Source organism: Ovis canadensis, chromosome 7 (genome assembly GCF_042477335.2).
Source record: "Ovis canadensis isolate MfBH-ARS-UI-01 breed Bighorn chromosome 7, ARS-UI_OviCan_v2, whole genome shotgun sequence".
Classification (NCBI taxonomy): Eukaryota; Metazoa; Chordata; class Mammalia; order Artiodactyla; family Bovidae; genus Ovis; species Ovis canadensis.
Window position 1 is genome coordinate 41853709 of NC_091251.1, and position 23513 is coordinate 41877221.

The following is a 23513-nucleotide window of genomic DNA, read 5'->3' on the forward strand; positions in this document are numbered from 1 at the left end:
TTTGGATGTGTGTTTTGTTCAGCTCTGGACTTCCTCAGGAGGTGATTTAATCTGAATTACCTAGTCTGCTGTTACTGAAAGTGGACTCTCCTTAAATTTGTCCTAATTCTTTCTCAGTCTTTTATGAATTTAAATAGCTTATTGGTTAGAGTTTAGATGAAATTTTATTTGGGAAATTATTGATTGTTTATACAAAGTAAGCTGGATCATGTACTTACAAAGTAAGCTGGAACATGTATGTCTATACTTTATACCTGTTGATCTAAGTCTTAACCATGAAGTGTGTCTTGCCTCAAGCTCAGAAGAAGACACTCTGATCAAGACTCTTGTGCATGTATTTTATTGGGAAGTATTCCTGGGAAAAACTGATAGGGACATAGAAGGATCCAAGATCCAAGAATTGTAACTTTGGCTTAATCATGCAGAGGGGCCCTGAAGACCATGTTGATGACACCTCAGAAGAATTCAACTTGGGGCAAAAAAAGCTAGAATATTTTGACCCCTGTATATCTCAGTCATTGTTGAAGGCATGTTCCCAAGGTAACAAAAATACCTATACTTCCTGCTTTCCAGTTACAGATATAGAGCCTGTTTGCCATAAAAGCACACTGGAAGCTGGTATGCATGTAACTAGTAAAGGAATCCGAGAAGATACGGGCAAAGTGGACAGTGACTGTAATAACTTATAAGGCTCTGTCTTAATGTAGGTCCATGGAGTCCACAGACTTCACTGGAAAGAAAATATGCTTGTATTTTTACTAGCTTCTACTAAAATTTTGCATTTTCTTTAATTATGAAAGTAGTAACATGATCAGTAACTGTAAAGCAGTACTTGTTCCTATAGCATAAGACCTAGCACTGAGTAAGTAAGTTGCTAAATATATTTCATTTTTTAATGTATGAGATAAATAATACCGGAATTAGGTTAAAATTAGTTGCTGAATAAACCACATTTCTAAAATGAACCTTCTATAATATGATTAGAATACAAACATGTTGCTCTAAACTCTGATCACCCAGTATGATATTAGGAGAATAATAACAATCTATTTTACTGGTCAAACATGTGATTTTAAAAAGAGAGCATATGTCCAGAGATTTGGTTAGTGTTATATAAAATTATTATTCATGTGGTAGATATTTTTGTTATAATAATTATGTGCAAAGAGTCCTCACATTATTCTTTTATAGTCCTATTCTGGGGTCACTGTATAAAACTGGATTAGAGGGTGGGATGACAAGGACTTTGTGTGTATGTTGATCACTCAGTCATGTCTGATTCTTTGTGACCCCATGGACTGTAGCCTTCCAGGCTCCTCTGTCCATGGAATTCTCCAGGCAAGAATATTGGAATGGGTAGCCATTGCATTCTCCAGGGGATCGAATCCAGGTCTCCTGCTTTGCAGGCAGATTCTTTACAATCTGAGCCACCAGGGAAGCCCAAGATTCCTTAGATTTTATAGCAAAATTCATGGCTCCAAATATTTAGGAAGAGAAAGAAAGAGAATCATTTTAAAAACTTACTTTGACATATAATCAAGGTTAACCTTCATACTGTAGTTTGAAAGAGAAAGCGAAGTTTAGCTAATGAACAGTGGACATTTTTCTAAAATTAATACCTATATAGAGAAAGGATGCCATCTACAGCACTGCAGGACAAAAATGTTGTCCAGAACCAGAAGTTAAAAACAAAAATTTAAAATTCCCTTGTCTCTAGTGAGACAAATATCAACCCTAAAGTCAGAGATGATGAATCCTTTTGAGTCTTATTCCAATATTTCTGGTAGAATATAGTTTTATATTAGAAAAGCTACCTTGGAGCCCACCTAATGCGATTTCAATACTGACAAGCCCACACATAGTATTGTAGGCCAGATAGATAGTTGTGATGGTTTGGACCATGAGACAGCACCACAAATAGGCTATTAAGTATATTTGATTTATTATATTTCCTTTCTGATATGAAATATACCTGTCCATTTTATAGAAAGTCAATTTTTTCTTTAAAGTGGTTACTTCTAGTTTGATGATTTTTTGAAAACTATGGAAAGATTGTCAGAAACTTGGAAGTTCTGTGAAGACTCACCCCTACTGATTCATCTGTCACCTCAAGTCCATGTTTACTTGGGGTTAATATGTCCCTTCTTAGAAAGACTGTTCAGCTCCAGTCATTTCCTGAATTTAGTAACTAAATCTCAATTACATTCCAAGCAGACTCTCATTTCTTTGTGGGCTTTGTGTATTCTTTTCTGGGCCAAGAGCTTCCTTGTATATCAAAGGCAGTTTTTTGTAGAGAAGGGAGACGTGAAGGGGCAGAGGAGCCTGGAACCTGACCCTGTGTTACTGCTTCTGCTTGAGAAAGCTGAGAAGTTAAAAACACTCACTAAATAATTCCCTTTAAATCAGAAGAAAAATGATTTTTTACAGTTAACAGTTAGATGCATGATGATTAATGTTTTCAACCTTGAGGGCAACTCTGCCTGTTTAGTATGAATTTTTTATTTCTGTGTTTCAAGTGAAAAATATCCTGGGGTCCTTTTGAATTTCAAACAATTAGTCCAAATTCAAAATGTATTAGGTTAATTGTATATTTTTAATCTAATTTTAATATTCTTTGACTGTGAAATTGATATGCTAGCATTTATTTGCTCTTGAAACCTTTCAAAGTTTGTAACAATTTTTATCCCTTTTAAAATTATTTTAATGCTCAATGATGAAAGCCTGGTCTAAGGAGGAGATAATATTTAAGAACTATACCAATGCATGGGGCCAGGGTATAAACTGTCTATCTAGTCTGCTTTCTTTCCATGAGTATGTAATACATGTTATGGAATTTAGTGTGAGCCTTCCTCCTCTAGGGAACAAATGACTCAGATAGAAGTGATAGAGTAGGCAGATGTGAGCACCATCATTAGTCATAACACGAGATTTCACAGAAAGACAAAGGGACTAATTTAAATGGTATACAAGAGAATGAGAGGTAAGAACATAGAAGACAGAGCTGAGTTAGTGTCCCTGCTCATCTGTATTTTCTCAGCTGTTAAATGTAGAAAGTAAAATCTACCTTAATACGTGTACATTAAAAAAAATCCGGAAGGGCATACAATAAAAGGTTAATAGTAGTTTTATTACGGAGGTGAATGTATTTGTCTTTTACCTTAGATAGAATTAAATATTTTTAAACAAGAAAAATATATAACAGTTTTGTAGGACTATTTAAAGGTTTGGTTGGTCACAAATTTTTTTTTTTTTTTTATCAATAGAGTCCCTCTTTGAAAAGGCATCTTAGATGAAACTTCATTACATAAATATATGTATGTGGAGCTGCTATGCTGACAAAGCCCCATGCCCTGGCTTTGTCTTCCTTCTTCTGGTAATCCTTCTGGCATCTCTATGAAGCTCTGAGCTCCAGGAATAGTGGTAGAAACCCACTTTGATATGGTTTATTGGAGACCATGAAAGTAAAGGATCTTGAATAATGCCAGCCATGTAATATTTGCTTGGGTAATGCCATTAATGTTATTATTGTCACCAGTTGTTTTGGAACTTCCTTCTAGGAGAAAGCAGTTTAATTTACAAATGATAAAATGAGATGGTACTTTCTTTTCTAGAAGAGCGTTTACCGATTCCCTGGCGAGTCCATGTTGCATGTCCAGACTTTCTGTGTTGAGCCTACCTGGGGGTCAGCCAGTGTTGTTGGCTCAGGATTACATAATTGCACCTTTTCCAGTCTAAGCCATGCAGATAAAACAGTATGGGGGTGGCTGATGTATAGCCAGCCAAGGAGTGTGGAGCTTGCTTATATCTCTTCTTTCCACTGGGGCTTCCTGATTGCCTCCCTTTAAAGCTTAGCCTTGCTTTGTGTCTCAAGAGCATTCTCAACCGTTAGCATAAGAATATAGAAGGTCCCATTCTTGCCTGGAGAATCCCATGGATTGAGGAGCCTGGCGGGCTACAGTCCATAGTGTCTCTTAGAGTCGGACATGACTGAAGCAACTTAGCAGGCAGGCACACATAGAAGGTCTAGTCTATGATTTGATGATTCAGGATTTATATTCTGACTTATCATTGATATTCTGAAAATCAGACCTCCTTCTGTGAGCTGGAGCTGACTTGTATTGGCTCATAGAAATCCATTGTTCATTTTTGAGAAATTATGCAGCTAGTGGATGTTACATAGGTAGCTTGAAATCAGCCATGTTGGGAGTACTTGTACTACTGTAGTTTAGACATTGGCGAACTATAAAAAAAACAAAAAAACAAAAACAGACCTTAACCCTGAGGAGTCAATTTAACATCTACCAGGATATGACTTGTTTAGGAACTAGCCACCAACTCATTCCTAGTTCTCAAAACAGAATTTGTATTCTTTCCTACCTGGAGAAGGAAATGACAACCCACTCCAGTATTCTTGCCTGGAAAATCCCATGGACGGAGGAACATGGTAGGCTAGACCAATTCCTGCCTTCACATCACAAAATGACTTAGACCCTTTATTCCGTTCAGACTTCACTCCAATGGCAGGAGTTTGATCTTATATCCCAGCTCTAAGCTGGGACCCTACTCCCCATTATCTTCTCACAGATCTCTCCCAAGGCCTGTCTAGATAAGATTTATGCATATATCACCATTGCAGTCATTTCCCCTCATTTGCAGTTTTAGTTTCTGTGGTTTCAATTACCCACAGTCAACCAGTCCAAAATTCCAGAAATAAACAATTCAGAAATTTCAAATTACAGGCCATTCTGAATAGCATGATGAAATCTTGCACTGTTCTACCCTGTCTTGCTGGGAGGTCAATCATCCCTCTTACCTACCATTAGTCACTTAGCTATCTAAGTTATCAGATCAACTGTTGCAGTATCCCAGTGTCTGTGTTCAAGTAACCCTTATTTTACTTAATAATGGCCCCAAAATACAAGAGTAGTGATGCTGGCAATTCCACCATTCTGTTACTATGCCTTGGAGAAGGAAATGGCAAACCCACTCCGTATTCTTGCCTAGAGAATCCTGTGGAGGGAGGAGCCTGGTGGGCTGTGTCCATGGGGTCACACAGAGTCGGAAACGACTGAAGTGACTTAGCATGCATGCATGCATTAGAGAAGGAAATGGTAACCCACTCCAGTATTCTTGCCTGGAGAATTCCAGGGACAGAGGAACCTGGTGGGCTGCCGCCTATGGGGTCATACAGAGTCGAACACACCTGAAGCGACTTAGCGAAGGCTGCGGCTTACTATGCCTAATTTATAAACTAAACTTTATCATAGGTATGTATGCATAGGATAAACATAGTATGAAAGAGGATTTGATACTATCTGCATTTCTGGCAACAATAAGGGGTCTTGGAACATATCCCCATAGATGGGGAGAAGCTACTCCATTCAGATTTTCTTGTCTCTTTGGTTTGGGTGAGATAAGAATATCTTGAGCCACCACCACCATTCTGCATTCCCTAATATGTGGTAATAGATTCCTTAGTGCTTGTCCTAATGTCTGTTTATTAACTTCCTCTTCAATTGTTGTGTTTTATCCCATTGTCTGGAATTCCTTCCAATCTGTGATTTTGGGTCTGCTTTGTCGTAGTCTGTCTCAATTAACTGAAATAACTCAATAATCTTTCTGTAGGATTTTTTAAAACTTTTGAGTATATTCCCCCTAGAAATATATTTCCATATTATTAGGCTCTAAATTATTTAAATATAATTTGTTAGCAGTTTTAATTTTAAAACCTAATTTAGCATTTTAATAAATAATAACATTTAATATCCATAATGAGGGTTCACCACATATAGTATTTAATTTCTTAACACAGCACCTATATTTCTCATAAAATAACTAACATTAATTGTTGCTGTCTGTGTCCCAGACACTGTTCTCAGTGTTTTGCATGTATTAACTCAATCCTACAGAATTTCTGTGAGACATGGTACTAGTATCACCCTCATTTTACAGATGAGGAAATTGAGATAAAGAGAGGCTGTATGGATGATAAATGGTAGTTTGATGGTTTGAATCAGAACCATCTATTTCCAGAACCATGCTGTTAACCATTTTACTATCCTACCTCTTCCTAAAGTGAAGCACAAAGCTATTGCTTTTGAGAAATTCCATATTCCTTTATTGCTAATCTTATCAGCTCAACCCACAAAGAGGAGAAACGAGGAAAGTGTAACCCGAAAAAAGATCATCAAACTGAATAATTCCCTCTTATCTCTCAGGAGAGTTGGGGAAATGACCTAATAGAGGGACACTGAACAATTAATACATAGACATCCAAGCTAAGAAATATACTACCTCACTCTCTGTTCCTTTATTTTAGTTTTTTATCCAGTTATAACAATATTCAATAATGAGGCCAGCTATAGTAGTTGAAGAAGCTTGGGAAAGGAGTAGTATTCTGACTTAAGCAAGACATCTGACAAAGTTCAATGTAAAATGTGTATACATAAATATGTTAAAATTATTTTTTATTTGAGCATAAAATTAAATATATAATATAAAAAATCTGTGTTCATTATAATGTTCATTTTCTGGTAAAACTGAGTTTCTGGAGTATCATTAAGGCTGGGATAACTTTGAAGGATTTTCTGTAATGATACATTTGCCTTTTACCCTCTGAAAAATAACACCAAATTTTATCTATCCAGGCCATGTCATTTAGCATATTGAGAAAGAAATAATGAAACTGAATTGTAGCAAGACAAGGATGAATAGGCAATAATTTTTAATATTAGAGTATTTTCTGGAAAGTTCACAGAAGAAAGGAAAACCTAGTGGACTGAGAGACCTCAGGAATCATCATCATTTAAAAAAAAAAAAAGTCTCCAGTTAATTCTTATGAGTCTCGTAGTTTAAGAACTACTCTTCAGCAGGTCAGGGATTCCCAGGTGATGCTAGTGGTGAAGAATCAACCTGTAATGCAGGAGAGAGTTCAATCCCTGAGTTGGGAAGATCCCTTGGAGTAGGAAATGGCACCCCACTCCAGTATTCTTGCCTGGAGAATTCCATGGAGAGAGAAGCCTGGCAGGCTACAATCCATAGGGTCACAAAGAATTGGCCGTGACTAAGCAGCAGCAGCAGCTTCAGCAGGCTGAGTCAGTAATCCAGCAAAGAACTGAGTAGTTCACTGAATATTCCTAATTGCAATTCTCTTGTCTTTTGTTTGTTTGTTTTGTTTTTTGGCCATGCTGCATGGCATGTGGAATCTTAGTTCTGAGACCATGCCCCAACACTGAAAGCACAGAATCTTAAACACCAAAGATGCCCCCTTAATTGCAATTCTTAGTCTCACTCACCTGGAATCTTTAGTTCCGAGACCAGGGATGGGAGCCATGCTCCCAACACAAAGTGCAGAATCTTAACCACCAAGGAAGCCCCCTTAATTGCAATTCTTAGTCTCACTCACAAGGGTGGGCCTCTTAGTGTAGAACCTAGAAAAGCAGAAAAGGGTGGATAGTAAAGGAACCTTTGTAAATATCGGTTCATGTGTAGGGGTTGTATCCTTTTTTGGGTTCTCATCACAAGTGCTTATCAATAGAGTTCATGGAGAAAAATATGTGAAGACCATCAGTTCACTTCAGTTCAGTTCAGTCGCTCAGTCGTGTCTGACTCTTTGCGACCCCATGAATCGCAGCACGCCAGGCCTCCCTGTCCATCACCAACTCCCGGAGCTCACTCAGACTCACATCCATCGAGTCAGTGATGCCATCCAGCCATCTCATCTTCTATCGTCCCCTTCTCCTCCTGCCCCCAATCCCTCCCAGCATCAGAGTCTTTTCTAATGAGTCAACTCTTCACATGAGGTGGCCAAAGTACTGGAGTTTCAGCTTCAACATCATTCCCTCCAAAGAAATCCCAGGGCTGATCTCCTTCAGAATGGACTGGTTGGATCTCCTTTCAGTCCAAGGGACTCTCAAGAGGTTTCTCCAACACCACAGTTCAAAAGCATCAATTCAAAAGCATCAAGTCCAACTCTCACATCCATACATGACCACTGGAAAAACCATAGCCTTGACTAGACAGACCTTTGTTGGCAAAGTAATGTCCATAGAAACACATTAAACAGGCAACTGGAGTCCCCAAAATATGATTCTCACCTTGGAGTCTAAGCAAGAGACAGACCCAGCAGTGAGCCTGGGCTCAGTTTACTACGTTAGCCCATTTTCTTATATCTTATTCCCAGAACAATAGCGGGAAAGAATTTGTTGTTTCTTTTCCTCCATATTGTCAGTGGGAGAAATGGTTGATCCTCTTGGGGATATGCTTGGATTTAATCTATCTAGTCCAACAGATACTATTATCATCGATTTCCAGATGAAGAAACTGAGACTCAGATAATGTAAATGCTATGAATATATAGCTAATATAGCTAATACATGGGCTTCCCTGGTGGCTCAATTGGTAATGAATCCGCCTGCAACGTGAGAGACCTGGGTTTGATCCTGGGTTGGGAAGATCCTCTGGAGAAGGGTATGTAACCCACTCCAGTATTCTTGCCTGGAGAATCCGCATGGACAGAGGAGCCTGGCAGGCTACAGTCCATAGAGTCACAAAGAGTCAGACACAAGTGAAAGTGAAAGTGAACTCGCTCAATAGTGTCCCACTCTTTGTGACCCTACGGACTAAGTAACTAAGCCCAGCACACACAGCAGCATGGCTAATATATGGTGGACTACAGACCAGACACATGGTTCCTAGTGTATGAATAGCACCTTCAGCCCATGTTTGTTAAATTTTACTGAACATATTTTGTAGAAAATATTTCTCTATGATGAAAATGAAAGCATTAGTTGCTCAATCATGTCCGACTCTTTGCGACCCTGTGAACTGTAGCCCACCAAGCTTTTCTGTCTATGGAATTCTCCTGGCAAGAATACTGGAGTGGGTTGCCATTCCCTTCTCCAGGAGATCTTCCCAACCCAGGAATCCAACATGGGTCTCCTGCATTCCAGGCAGGTTCTTTACAGTCTGAGGCACAAGGGAAGCCCCATTTGTCTATGATACTCATGCTTAATTCACATCTGTGAATGAGAATGAGGGAAGGACACTGGCCAGCATTTGTAGCAGAGGCAAATCTTTTGTGCTTTTCCTTTCTTTCTTCAGCTGGCACATCTTCACTGTTCTCTGATCTGGTACCTGGAACCACCGTGCGTCTCCTGGATGCACACTGTCTTCTGCTTTGGTTTTTCTACCTGTTCCATTCAGTACCCACAACCCCTTGTCCCCCGTTTGTGCTTTGACTTTCTTCTTCACAAGATAATGTACTCTTCCTCTGTCGTGGACCCTCAAGATACACAATTCTACTGGGTAATGGTAAGGTAAACTGACCCTTGCTGCTCTCTATTTATTAGGTATCAAGTAATATCTAATACAAGTCAAATTAAGCATTTCCTTAAGGAAGTGCTTCCAGGGCTAAAGAAAGACTTGATAGGAATTCCATTTTCAGTCAGGGATGGTTTTGGTATATTTAAACACAACAGGCAGAGGCTTAATCCACCTATACATAAAGCCAGCCCTGAACATTGGCATTTATTTAAATGTCCTCCAGAGACACTCAAGTCTTCAGTGCTGCACACAAAGAGATTCAAACCACTCACACACACTGACATTTTCACGCCCCTGCTTCCCTAGATGCTCGTAATATTTAAGGCTGAGCTGATGTTGGGAACCCCCATGAGAATGGAGCTGCTCCTCTGTGAGTTTGCCTAATGGAGCAACTGGCATTTCTTAGTCTGCCAGAGGAGTGCTGAATGCAATGACTGCAAAGTCTCCAGGGATTTCAGTTAGCTTGGAGCCCAGTAGGGCAGTTTGTTACCATATCCAAACCACCTAAGAAATCAAGTGCGTCGAAGACTGGACTTTGTTCTTTCCCTTCCCATGTCTTTCCTGCAAATTGCTATCTGCTTTGCAAGGGGCATTAAAAAATGAAGAATTACTGCTGCCACTCACATTTTAGTATCAACAAAACATTTCACATGCACATTCTCCTTTGATCCTCATAAGTATTCTTTTTTTTTTTTTAGATCTGAGATTACAGTGAGGTGATAGATCTGGGATTATTCTAGGACTTTTTCAAGGCCACCTAGCTGCAGGTGTGACAGAATTATTTATTAATATTTTGATTTGTGATTTGTTCTCATTTTTTCCAACCTCATCTTGAAATAGCCTTTTTTTCCTCGAGCCCTTTGTTATGGGTCAAAATCAAAGTAACCAGCTTTGTTTTCTAAACTGACCTCTTTGAGGGGGTTATTTCAGGGAAAGAGAAAGCAGTGAAACCCTTGGATGAGAGGAGAAAGTTTACTGCAGTGAGTATGAAGGAAAAGGGAGATTCTCCTAAAGGAGAAGCCACTGTAATCTGAGATACCTTGAAATTGGTGCTTTCACTTCTTTACAGAGCCTTAGGAGACGGCAATGACACCCCACTCCAGTGCTCTTGCCTGGAAACTCCCACAGACTGAGGAGCCTGGTGGGCTGCAGTCCATGGAGTCACTAAGAGTTGGGCACGACTGAGCGACTTTCACTTTCACTTTTCACTTTCATGCATTGGAGAAGGAAATGGCAACCCACTCCAGCGTTCTTGCCTGGAGAATCCCAGGTATGGAGGAGCCTGGTAGGCTGCCATCTATGGGGTTGCACAGAGTCGGACACGACTGAAGCGACTTAGCAGCAGCAGCAGTGCAGAAGCGGGGTATCAAGAGGAACTGACTGTTTGATTCACCTAAGGAAGCCAGACCATAGGTACCAAGGTTCCTAAGCTCCACAGAGATATCCTGCCCAAGAAGGTGGGCACATGCCTGTCTCTTGGGGACCAACATGGGCTTGGACAAAGACCATGTCAGGGGTGATCAGGGACCAGAGAGGCCACCATGAATATCTGCTTCGCATAATATTCCAAAACACTGATGTCATCATGGACTGGGGAGAGATACACTATAACAAGTGGGAGATTTGATGGGACAGGATTACTGACCTTTGATCAGGTTTAAAGACCTAAATTTAAAATTTAAACCTATTAAGTTGGAGAGTTCAGAATAGTAAGTTTCATTGTCTCTGCAGGGGCACTTACTTCTCACACTATTTACATTTAGATGGATCTCAATGGGGAACATTCAGGTATGTCCTTATGGCATTATGCTTGTGGCAAAAGAGAAATCCAGCCCCTGTCCCTTATTTGATTTTTTCAGTATGTAATTCTGTAGCCATGAGCCACATTTCGCTGCTGGATAACTTGATCTGTCAGCTAGTATCAGGCATCTAGGATGCTCATTTGGGTAAGGCTAAAGAAACAAATGTGTCTCATGAAATAAGTTGATTGCTTTCTTTAGTGGGAATAATGACTAGAGGAGACTAGAGATTGCTTAAAAATCAAATCGCCTATTAGATTTTCTAGCTCCTTAAATAACTTCTAATGTTTTGTAGACAGCCATCTACATATACCCTCTGTCTTTTAGTGGTAAACTATAACAATTTTATTGTTATGTTGCTTCATAGCAAAAAAATTTTCATGATTCTGTGTCAGTAAAAATCTTTGATCGTCAACTTAAATTAAGCTGAAGCTAAGAACTATCCTACATATTTTCACATGATTTTTGGTCAATGGATTTCCATTGTAAAGAATCTTCCTGCAGTGCAGGAGACCCAGGTTCAATCTCTGGGTCAGAAAGATTCCCTGGAGAAGGGAATGGCTAACCCACTCTGATATTCTTGCCTGGAGAATTCCATGGACAGAGGTGCTTGGAGAGCTATAGTCCATACAGTCCATTTGGTCATTACAGTAAACAAAACAAAAATAAAAGGAGGGAGTTTAAACAGAAAATCTCTCTTGTGCTAGTCTCTCATCTCCTCCTTCTCTTCCTTCTTGTCTTCTCTCTTCAATATACAGACATCAGAGAAACACTGCAGAACCACAAATTACTGTGGGGTGCAACTCCTACTTAATAATGACATCCTGTAAGTTAACAAAAAATCTGCCAACATCTGCAAGCTCCTCTACAGAGTTGTGAGCCAAAGTTAAAAATCATGTGTGACAGTGCTGTGGAAAATACAATTGATTCCAGTCTGATTGTGTCAGTTCCAAACAGAGACAATATTGATGATGCTGAACAGTAATCTTATTGGGCTTGGACCCAACTGAACACTGGTCTTTGTCAACTCATTATTCCACTATCAGAGGGATCTCCGCAGATTGATCTTGCCAGCACTTCTTGATGTGTCTCACAAATCACTGTTCTCCTGTTGGCAGGCAGATTTGAGTATTGTACAGTAATTGCTGGGCTTTCCCCCCCACTATCCCCATCTCATTCCCGCCTAGGAGACAGCAACTACACATTGCAAGTAATTGTCATATGAAAGACCAAAAACTACTAACAAGACAGAGTAGGTAGATGTGCAATCCTGGTGATGCCAAGACCTAGTGACCACACCAGGGATATTTTTTGATTGGCAAAATAAAGTTTAAATCCTCTTTTTTCCCCTTTAGACAGTTAATTAGAGAGATCCCTGAACTTTTCAGAAGACTGAAGCGTTGTCTGTAGGAAAGTTCAGCTTTGCAGTCCAAGGGTCTAGTTTGGGTGATTAATGCTGTCGATGCATTTTTAGCAAGTTTGAAAAGTTTATTGTGTCATAAGTAGTGGTGAGTGGGAAGAATAAGGCAATGAGCATAGTATTTTGAGCAAGTGATACAATTTGACACTCCTCCCTAGACATTAAAGGCATTCAAAAATCAAAGTTATTAATCTAGTTAATCAATAAAATATCAAAATATGAATGGATTTCTAGTGTTCCCAGGTGGATTGGTCGGGATAAAGTCAGGCCTTGGTAATGGCTGACAGTTTTCTTTTTGGCTCAGAGCTTCCAGCAGGCAACATATATCCATGTATTTGTTGGATTATCTAGCTAACTGGAGGGGAGCACCAACAAGGATGATCCAGGATCACTTGTGTATTTGACATCACATATGTCCTCAATCATAAGGATTTGTCAGGTGTTCTGGGAATTCATAACAGTTTGAATCTGAGTTCCAAACTTGTAAGCATTAAATTGCTCAAAGGGCTCATAACTCCATATCTTTCGTAGTTTAGACAGCAAGGACTACTTATGTGGTATTTACACAAATGAAAGATTAACCCTGAGACTGCTGGCTGAGATTGCTTCTTTTCTTCTGACTCCTTTTAGCTTTTACACTTTCTCCATTCAGACTTGTATCTTATACAGAGTTATCAAAAAGAGATCTTCTATGATCTTACTGCAGGTTTAAACTGGTTGTACTAAAATTTTTGTATAGTGTATTTTGGAGGTTCCTGATAACGATGCCTATGGAATTAGAAGAATCCAATACTTCTTCCTTGTTGTCTGTCATTTTTGGAGTCAGTAGTATTATTTCAGCAGGAGCATTCCTAAACAACAAACTGTATCACAAACCCGTTTGGTGATGTACTGACTTTAGTTAAAGAAGCTGAAGGTTGTGCTTGAGCCCTACTCCTTACATAGACTCGTTCTCTGCTTCCTAGTTTGCGAAAAACTATAGTCAACTGAGAGTTTGTATGATGAATCAGCCTAATAAAACTTGAGTTTTCTCCATTGACTTGACTCTATTACTTTTAACAGCTCTCCTGTGTTGGAGAGGTAATTGAATTTGGGGGTTTGAAGTCCTCCTGCTGGGTGGCAAGCTGCAAAGGATGATAAAAATAAGCAAAAGATGGTTAACTGGGCTTCCCAGGTGGTGCTAGTGGTAAAGACCCTGTTTGCCAATGCAGGAGACTTATGAGATGCTGATTCTAGCCCTGGGTTGGGAAGATCCCCTGGAGAAGGGCATGGCAACCCACTCCAGTATTCTTGCCTGGAGGATCCCATGGACAGTGGAACCTGACAGGCTACAGTCCATAGGGTCAGAAAGAGTTAGACACAACTGAAGCGACTTAGCACACATGCAACCATCAAGCTTATTATTACAGCAGAACATGAAAGCAAGAATTACACCAAAGGATTAACAGTGTGGATAATGGTGTCAACAGAGTTGAATGTTTAAAATCCATTTGATACTATAGCCGAAGAGTCACTAGAGGTGAGAGTGGGGACAAAGACACACTCTCCTTCCCCCTCTTTCAAGGACATTTCTACATGAGTGAAAACAGCACAACTTGATCCCTGGTTAGCCTTGAGGATATGCTGAAATGACGGGAATATCTCAAGGGTTTCTCTTTATCTTGGTTTTAAGTGAGAATATTGATGTTCCTGAGAACATTGATGGGCTTCCCTTTTAGCTCAGTCGGTAAAGAATCTGCCTGTAATGCAGGAGACCCAGGTTTGATTCCTGGGTTGGGAAGATTCTTCTGGAGAAGGAAATGGCAATCTCCTCCAATATTCTTGCCTGGAAAATCCCATGGACAGAGGAGCCTGGCAGGCTACAATCCATGGGGTCACAAGAGTTGGACACGACTTAGTGACTAAACCACCTCCACCATCGTTGATGTTCCTGAGCTGATTGGATATATGAAGGGGCTTCTAATTGAGAAACTGTATCTTACTTGTTACTACTGATGCATCATAAAAGAACAAAATACCTTTTTTTCTTCATCTTCAAAAACTGGAACCCTTCACCACAGCAAGTAAGCTCAGTCAGTGTAAACAACAGTCACTATATTTATTGGAATATACTGAGAGTGATGTTTTAGTGGTTTGAACACTCAAGAAATCATCATGTAGCATCACTAAAAGAAAATCATAAAGAAGATTTAACCAAATGACAACAACAAAAACTCCATACCGAAATTTTTTTTCTTTTTGCCTATTTTGTCATTTTATTTACATATTTGAGTGGATAAATTTTATTGTTTGCTTCTGGTAATTTCTCATGCCTTCTTTAGGACATCTACCTTAAGTGGATAATAGGAATTTATTCAGAATTCCTGACAATGAGAAAATTCAGGATCAGAAGAAATCAGGCGAAGGGTCAGGTCTTGGCATAATTCTATTAGGCAAGGTACTAATGCTGTCGTGACCACAGATGCACTTGAGGCTCTCAGATGACTTAGCAGTTGCCTGTAGCCTTCAAAGTTCTAAGAAATAAAATACACCAAGTCTCCTAATGCTTAGAAAATGCAGTGCTGGCTTTCATCTTATTCCAAGATGCCATTTTAAAGGGAACCTAAAGGACAGCACACAGATTCTTTAGTTCTCAAAAGACCCAATCTAAATAGCCTTGCTAAATTGTTTTCTTTAAGCCCTCAAAGTGAGTGAGTCACTTAGTACCTGCCCTCTGGATCAGAGATGTTCTCTTAGCAGTTTGGCCTGAATACCAAAAAGGCATAAAATTCTTGATTTGAGGCCTACACTTCTTTTTTAGTTTGATATGGACCAGTGTTAATGTCTTTATTGACTTTGTTATAATATTCTTTCTGTTTTGTGTTTTGCAGTCATGGTGCATGTGAGATCATAGCTCCCCAACAAGAGGTGGAACCTGCACTCTGTGCATTGGAAAGTGAAGTCTTAACCGCTGACCACCAGCGAAGTCCCCTATACGTCTTATGTTAGGAATCAGTATTAACTTCATGAGTATGTGGCCTCTGCATTCAGACAGGGCTCCATGATTGCTTCATGCCCTGCTGCAACCATCTTGAGATTCTTACTAGTATTTGAACAAAAGCCTCACATTTTCCTTTTGCACTGGTCTTTACTCATTATGTAGTTGGTCCATCAGAACTTCTGATTTGCTCTCATACTAAGTTGCTTTGTTCTTTCTTCCGTCTTGTTTTGAGCAGAAGGAATGCAGAGATCTGCAAGCAGAGATAGGTAAGGGAATTGTTTGGCCTTTAAGCATGTCTTATGTCCAGCTCTCCAGACTTTCACTGTGAGAGACCCAGCACCATGTTCCAGGTCATACACAGAGCCATCACATGCCATCAAAATCCCTTCCCAATGTTCTTGGCAATATTCTTCCAGTGGAACCAGTGGATCAACTTTTTATCCTTTAACATAATAACAAGTGTATTTCATTTTAAATCAATTTCCCATAAACATTAAAGTGAATTACAAAAAATAGTACCCTTTCCCGTTTGAAAATATAAATCAAATAAATTGGAATGTTCATAATAATATCCCTTAGATAAAGATGAGCACATTGCCAGGGCAAATAGCCACCCTCTGCAAAAAAATGCCCTTTCTAATTTCTAAATCTTGTCTATCATTGTACCATTTACAGATGTTTAAGGAAAATTACATCATACTATTTAGCATCATGACTGTCAAAACTTAATTCTTTAAAAAGTATATCTCATATATTTTTAGTAGCACTGTTAGCCTATGAGATGGGACTTCAGTCCTAGCTTTGTTCAAACGAGTCATTCTTTGGAGTTCTCTCTAGTATTTCTATCTATGATGTTGTGCCCAGCCTGCTGTAGAGGCTCCCAACAATTACTGTTCCAACTTTGCAACTATTTGCATGAATAATTTTTTCTTATGTGTGTATTTCTAACCATGAGTACAAACAGCTTTTCATTTCAAACAAGTGAGGAGGCACCCTGAGGGGGAAGATCATACATTTTTATGAAGTTGCTGCTATGGAAATTTATAATTTGTGCAGAAATTTTCTTTTTTTTTTCTGTGGCAAAAATGAAAATTTAATACCTGTGAAAACTGCCTTTTTATTTTAATAAAATAAAATGACAGTAAGAATAAAACATACATAGATTCTTATAATTTTAGGGGAGGGTGGCAGTACTGTGTTCTCTTTGCATTTACATAACACCTGTCCCACAGTAGTAGGTACTTAAAACTTTGAGGATTGTGTATGCCTCTATTCCCATAAGAAAGAACTCCTGGGCAGCTTCACAAGTTATGAGCATAATAAACCAAGGAAATAAAACCTAGGTTATTAAACACTTTGAGAAAAATTCTCTAATATGAGGAATCAATGCCAGAAATTTGTGTGATTATGGGGAAATCATAGACATGACAAGACATGACAAGCACTGGGGACAAGAAAAATTTCCTTTTACAAAGTTCTAGTAAAATAAACATGTCATTTACTTTGGTATTATACTTTGAGTGATCAAGACAATTTAAGAGTCTGTGACTTTTTCACTCAGGCATCTTTGACCATTTAATTTATGTTAGGAGTTTTAACATAGGTGACTAGTCTAAATGTTTGTCTGAAGGCAAGGCATGTTTCCGAAAGTTAGTTGTCACATAACCACCTTCCGGAGGTATAGGAGATGATTTTAGGTGCTACAAGGATGATTTACATTAACTATGTAAATATTTTAATGAGTAATTGAATATGTATATATACAGTTCAGTTCAGTTCAGTCACTCAGTCGTGTCTGACGCTTTGTGGTCCCATGAATTGCAGCACGCCAGGCCTCCCTGTCCATCACCAACTCCCGGAGTTCACCCAAACTTATGTCCATTGAGTCAGTGATGCCATCCAGCCATCTCATCCTCTGTCATCCCCTTCTCCTCCTGCCCTCAATCCCTCCAAGCATCAGGGTCTTTTCCAATGAGTCAACCCCTCGCATGAGGTGGCCTAAGTACTGGAGTTTCAGCTTTAGCATCAATCCTTCCAAAGAACACCCATGACTGATCTCCTTCAGAATGGACTGGTTGGATCTCCTTGCAGTCCAAGGGACTCTCAAGAGTCTTCTCCAACACCACTCTTCAAAAGCATCAATACTTCAGCGCTCAGCTTTCTTCACAGTCCAACTCTCACATCCATACATGACCACAGGAAAACCATAGCCTTGACTAGACAGACCGTTGTTGGCAAAGTAACGTCTCTGCTTTTGAGTATACTATCTAGGTTGGTCATAATTTTCCTTCCAAGGAGTAAGTGTCTGTTAATTTCATGGCTGCAATCACCATCTGCAGTGATTTTGGAGCTCCCGAAAATAAAGTCTGGCACTGTTTCCACTGTTTCCCCATCTATTTCCCATGAAGTGATGGGACCGGATGCCATGATCTTTGTCTTCTGAATGTTGAGCTTTAAGCCAAATTTTTCACTCTCCTCTTTCACTTTCATTAAGAGGCTTTTTATTTCCTCTTCACTTTCTGCCATAAGGGTGGTGTCATCTCCATATCTGAGGTAATTGATATTTCTCCCAGCAATCTTGATTCCAGCTTGTGCTTCCTACAGCCCAGCGTTTCTCATGCTGTATTCTGCATGTAAGTTTCATAAGCAAGGTGACAATATACAGCCTTGACATACTCCTTTTCCTATTTGGAACCAGTCTGTTGTTCCATGTCCAGTTCTAACTGTTGCTTCCTGACCTGCATATAGGTTTCTCAAGAGGCAGGTCAGGTGGTCTGGTATTCCCATCTCTTTCAGAATTTTCCACAGTTTATTGTGACCCACACAGTCAAAGACTTTGGCGTAGTCAATAAAGCAGAAATAGATGTTTTTCTGGAACTCTCTTGCTTTTTCGATGATTCAGCAGATGTTGGCAATTTGATCTCTGGTTCCTCTACCTTTTCTAAAACCAGCTTGAACGTCAGGAAGTTCACGGTTCACGTATTGCTGAAGCCTGGCTTGGAGAATTTTGAGCATTATTCTAGTAAAGTAATATATACAGTATGTGTGTATAAAGTTTTTAGCAGTACCTTAGAAATATCCAGTATGCCATCTCACTGTCTTCACACTATATTCATGAGCCAGCCACCATGATGTCTCTGATAAATTAAGAGCATAGTCTACTAACTGACCTCTCTACTTCTACCCTGCCTCCCTGTAGTTGATCTCTCTAATGGGAATCAGATAGAAGCTTTAAAAACATAGGTTAGGAACTGATTTTGTCAGCTCAAAATCTTGCAGTGGTTTTTCCTCTCACTCATAATTAAAGCCAATATCCTTGCCATGGTCCACAAGCCAGGCCACATCTTTCCTTTGGCTACTTGACTGATTTTATTTCCTACACTCACCTGCAGCTTCCTTGCTGTTTCTCTGTCATGCTGAATGTAATATGGTTTCAGGCCTTTGGAATATTCTTTCCTCTATCTAGAATTCTCTTTTCCAAACTATCCAAATGGCTCTCTTCCTCACTTAATTCAAGACTTTGCTTAAATATCACCTGATTTGGCCCCTTCCCTATTGCCTTCACCCTGCTTTGGTTTTCTCCATAACTGTTATGCCCAGTGGTAGAATGGGAGAAATGGTCCCTATTTGTCATCCCATCACAATATGCCCTCTTTGCCATGTGATTCTAGTCTCTATCACTCTGACTCTGGGCTTGGCTATGTAACTTGATTTGGCCAATGGTATGTTAGCAAATATGATGTAGGTTGAAGCTTGAAAGTGTGTGCTTCTTTCTGTTTAACCATTACTCTCATGCAGTTTCTATGAAAACCGTTGGGAGAATAAAGTTACTAGGGTAAGACTGACTAACCCTACTTATCCCAGCTATAGTGGTCTAGATCAGCTCACATCTGGCTGAGTTTTGGCTTTGTGAGCAGATTCTTTGGAGACTAGGAGAGCTGAACAGCCAAGCCCTAAATAAATGGTCCACAAACTCATGGAAGAAATAAATGTGTATTATTTTTAAGCCACTTAGTATTGGGGTGCTTTGTTATGCCACACTATTATGAAAAACATAGCTAGTGTATAACTCTAATGACATATTACATTTTTAAAATGTATCTACTCCAGAATATAAATTCATAAGAATAAATGTTATATTAGTTACAGTTACTTTCAGTAGATGTTTGGCTTAAATAAAATATATATTTAATAAAAGTTTGTTGAACTTAGTACATTTTATGCTTAATTATGCATAGATTATGCATAATTATGCTTAAATTAAGTTAAGGCAGGCAGTGCCATGACAATCCACTTAGCCCATTTGAATTTAAATTATAAGATACTCTGGAATCTGGGGATTGAGCAATTATGATATTGGTCCACTAATGATTAAAGTTTGGTAAATACCATCTCATGGTACTGGCATATTATCTAATACCATGTTTTAAGTCTTTCTAAATAGTCTAGCAGAGGTAAGGATTTGTAGATGCTTTCTGTGTATAATCCATAGACAATTTCTTCTAATCCAAAAATATATCAGATTAGCAACTATGACATGATGTGCCTAATTAGTCCAGAAAGATGCTATGGTGATATTTGCAGAAATGTACAATCATGAAGAACTCCTACCCCTGCTAATATTAAGGGATGGGTATTCTGAGGTAGCCCTTTGGTTAATTAATGTTCATTGTTAAATACAACAATTTATCAAACACCTAGTATACACATAACCTTGATCTGTGCACTGGGGATACAAAATCAAAAGACATAGTTTGTAATATTAACACATTGGAAGAATCACACTATTTTTAAAATTGCTCAAAATAACTAAGGACATGTAGTAGGGTTGGTGATGAAAGCTACAAGAATAGAAATATATACATCTCTCTAGTCAGGTGCAAATAGATGGGGAACAAATGGACACAGTGGCAGATTTTATTTTCTTGAGCTCCAAAGAAAATGATTGGTGACTGCAGCCATGAAATTAAAAGACACTTACTCCTTGAAAGAAAAGCTATGACAAACCTAGACAGCATATTAAAAAGCAGAGACTTCACCTTGCTGACAAAGGTCTATCTAGTCAAAGCTTTGGTTTTTCCAGTAGTCATGTATGGATGTGAGAATTACACCATAAAGAAGGCTGAGCACCGAAGAATTGATGCTTTCAAACTGTGGTCCTGGAGAAAATTTTTGCGAGTCCCTTGGACAGTAAGGAGATAAAACCAGTCAATCCTGAAGGAAATCAAGCCTGAATATTCACTGGAAGGACTGATGCTGAAGCTGAAGCTCCAAAACTTTGGCCTACCTGATGCAAAGAGCCAACTCACTGGAAAAGACCCTGATGCTAGGAAAGATTGAGGGCAGGAGGGGAGGGGAAAGAGAGAGAATGAGATAGTTGGATGGCATCATCAACTCAGTGGATATATTTTGAGCAAACTCCAGGAGATGGTGAAGGACAGGGAAGCCTGCATGCTGCAGTCCATGGGGTTGCAAAGAGTCGGATACAACTTAGTGATTGAACAAAAATAGTCACTTCATATAGCCTAAAGCTGAGTCTCTTTCTGTCTCATTCATTGACATATTAAGCCCCCTGGCCCACAGTCCTTTACCACTGGCACTTAAATAATTATTTGTAATTGGCTTAAATGTTTAACCATAGTTTTCAACCACCATGCATCCAGTTTCCATAACAAAAAAAGATAATTGAAAGTATCTAAGCAGTAAACTCAGTTACAACAGCCGAGTTTAAATGCAAAACTTCCTTTGTGTAATTTATAAAGCAGAAGAAGTGACTTTTTTGATGTTTTATTACTGTGATCAGAACTATTCTGTACCTGTTTTGCAGAAAATCATTATTTAAGTTGATATGATTTTGAGTATGGCCCCAAACACTTGTGCTACCTGGTGAATTTTATATTTTTGTTGCATGCATGCTTAGTCACTCAGTCGTGTCCAACTCTTGGCGATCCCATGGGCCATAATCCACCAGGCTCCTCTGGCCATGCTATTCTCCAGGCAAGAGTACTGGAGTGGGTTGCCATTTCTGTCATTGTTCAAATTAGCCAGTGTGCCAAGATTAATTGACTATTGCATACTTCAGTTCAGTTCAGTCGCTCAGTCATGTGTGACTCTTTGCGACCCTATGGGCTGCAGGATGCCAGGCTTTCTTGTCCATCACCAACTCCTGGAGCTTGCTCAAACTCATGTCCATTGGGTCAGTGATACCATCCAACCGTCTCATCCTCTGTCATCCCCTTCTCCTCCTGCCTTCAATCTAGCCCAGCATCAGGGTCTTTTCCATTGAATCAGTTCTTTGCATCAGGTGGCCAAAGTATTGGAGTTTCAGCTTCAGCATCAGTCCTTCCAATGAATATTCAGGACTGATTTCCTTTAGGATTGACTGGTTGGATCTCCTTGCAGTCCAAGGGACTCTCAAGAGTCTTCTCCAAGATCACAGTTCAAAAGCATCAATTCTTCAGCTCTCAGCTTTCTTTATAGTCCAACTCTCACATCCATATGTGACTACTGAAAAAACCATAGATAGCTTTGATTATATGGACCTTTGACAGCAAGGTGATGTCTCTGCTTTTTAATATGCTGTCTAGGTGTGTCATCATTTTTCTCCCAAGGAGTAAGCATCTTTTAATTTCATGGATGCAGTCATCATCTGCAGTGATTTTGGAGCCCAAGAAAATAAAGATGCCTATTAGATGTCTGTTGCATACTTGGTCTCTCCCAAATATATATGTAGTGTACATATATACCCATGTATAGTATATGAGAGCTCTCCTATGATATTTTCTTTACTATATTATTTTTTTTTAATTTAGAAATTTAAGTGTCAGGTAAAATGTTCTGAAGCCAAAAAATAACTGATCTAGACTCTTGAGCTCCATGGTTTATGTGTTCCTTGAATACTATAGAGTGACCAAATTACCCATAAAATATGCACCAATCAAATAATTGTATGTAAACCAGATTGATGCTTTGTGAAACTTTTTACTTCTCTATTTTATTTTTAATAAGGTAGTATGTATATTTTAAATTTAAGGTGTTTTAGCTGCATCACAACTTTTTCTACTTTTGAACTAGAAAAATCACAATTTAAACTCTTAACAATATTAACATGCATGGTGGATATCTTGGATGAAGTAAGTATGAATATGTATGTTTCCACAATACATGTCAGTTCAGAATCTGTCTCCCCACCCATAGTGGTACACCTAAGTGAATTAATATTTTATAGAATATGCTTTGGGATATTTTATGTAATATATACATATTTGAATCATAGCTTTATACCTGAGCAATAATAATATTTCACCATTTAGTTAACTAATTAACAAATTCAACATGTATTAAGCACCTACTGTATTCCTAAGTCTTCTGGATTTAGGAGGAAAATACAAAGATGGTTTTGATATTCCTTTTAATTTATTTTTTAAGAATAATAAAACAAAGATGCACATTTCAATTTATAAACCAAATAGTAAAGTCAACAAAACTTGTAATTTGGTTATGAACACTGAATTCGGTTACGTTATTTGGTTATGTAACACACTGAAGGCAGGGATTGCATGTGCTCTTCCATTTCTCTTTTTTCCATGTATTTCTCCTCCTACCATTATTTTCCCCCTTTATTTATGACTCTTTTTCTGCCTCAATTTATTGTCAAAATGCATACATGTATGTCTTTTAGTATCTCTTAAATCAGTATTTTCTTGAATATTGTACTAAGACAACTGATCATATTTATGTGGCATTTTGCCAACTCAGCTCTGAGCTCATTGAAGGTGGGGATTGCAACCTTTAGAGTACTTTATCTTGCACAAACTATTTAATAGTTGCCCAACAGTTATTTGGTAATGATTTAATTGAGTCATCATTTCTGTATACCAGCAGTGCTCATGACATTGAGTATTACTTATTCCTTCAGAGCCCTCAGGGAAAAGGGAGGTAAATGTTGTTATATTAACACTAACAGGAGAGGGTGGGATACAGTTCCCAC

General features: G+C 38.9%; 1 long non-coding RNA gene across 3 annotated transcripts in view; it reads left to right on the forward strand.

Annotated features, from left to right (window-relative positions):
* The window catches only part of LOC138443485 (uncharacterized), a 443619-nt gene that overhangs the window by 407936 nt on the left and 12170 nt on the right, over positions 1 to 23513 (forward strand). Inside the window, exon 6 of one of the 3 annotated variants that reach the window (XR_011258173.1) lies at positions 15414 to 16676. The exons of 1 other annotated variant lie outside the window; for it this stretch is intronic. This is a non-coding gene — a long non-coding RNA (uncharacterized lncRNA). Of the gene's footprint in view, positions 1 to 15413; positions 16677 to 23513 lie in introns of those variants that run through there. One more of the 3 variants, XR_011258171.1, reaches the window with a different exon arrangement.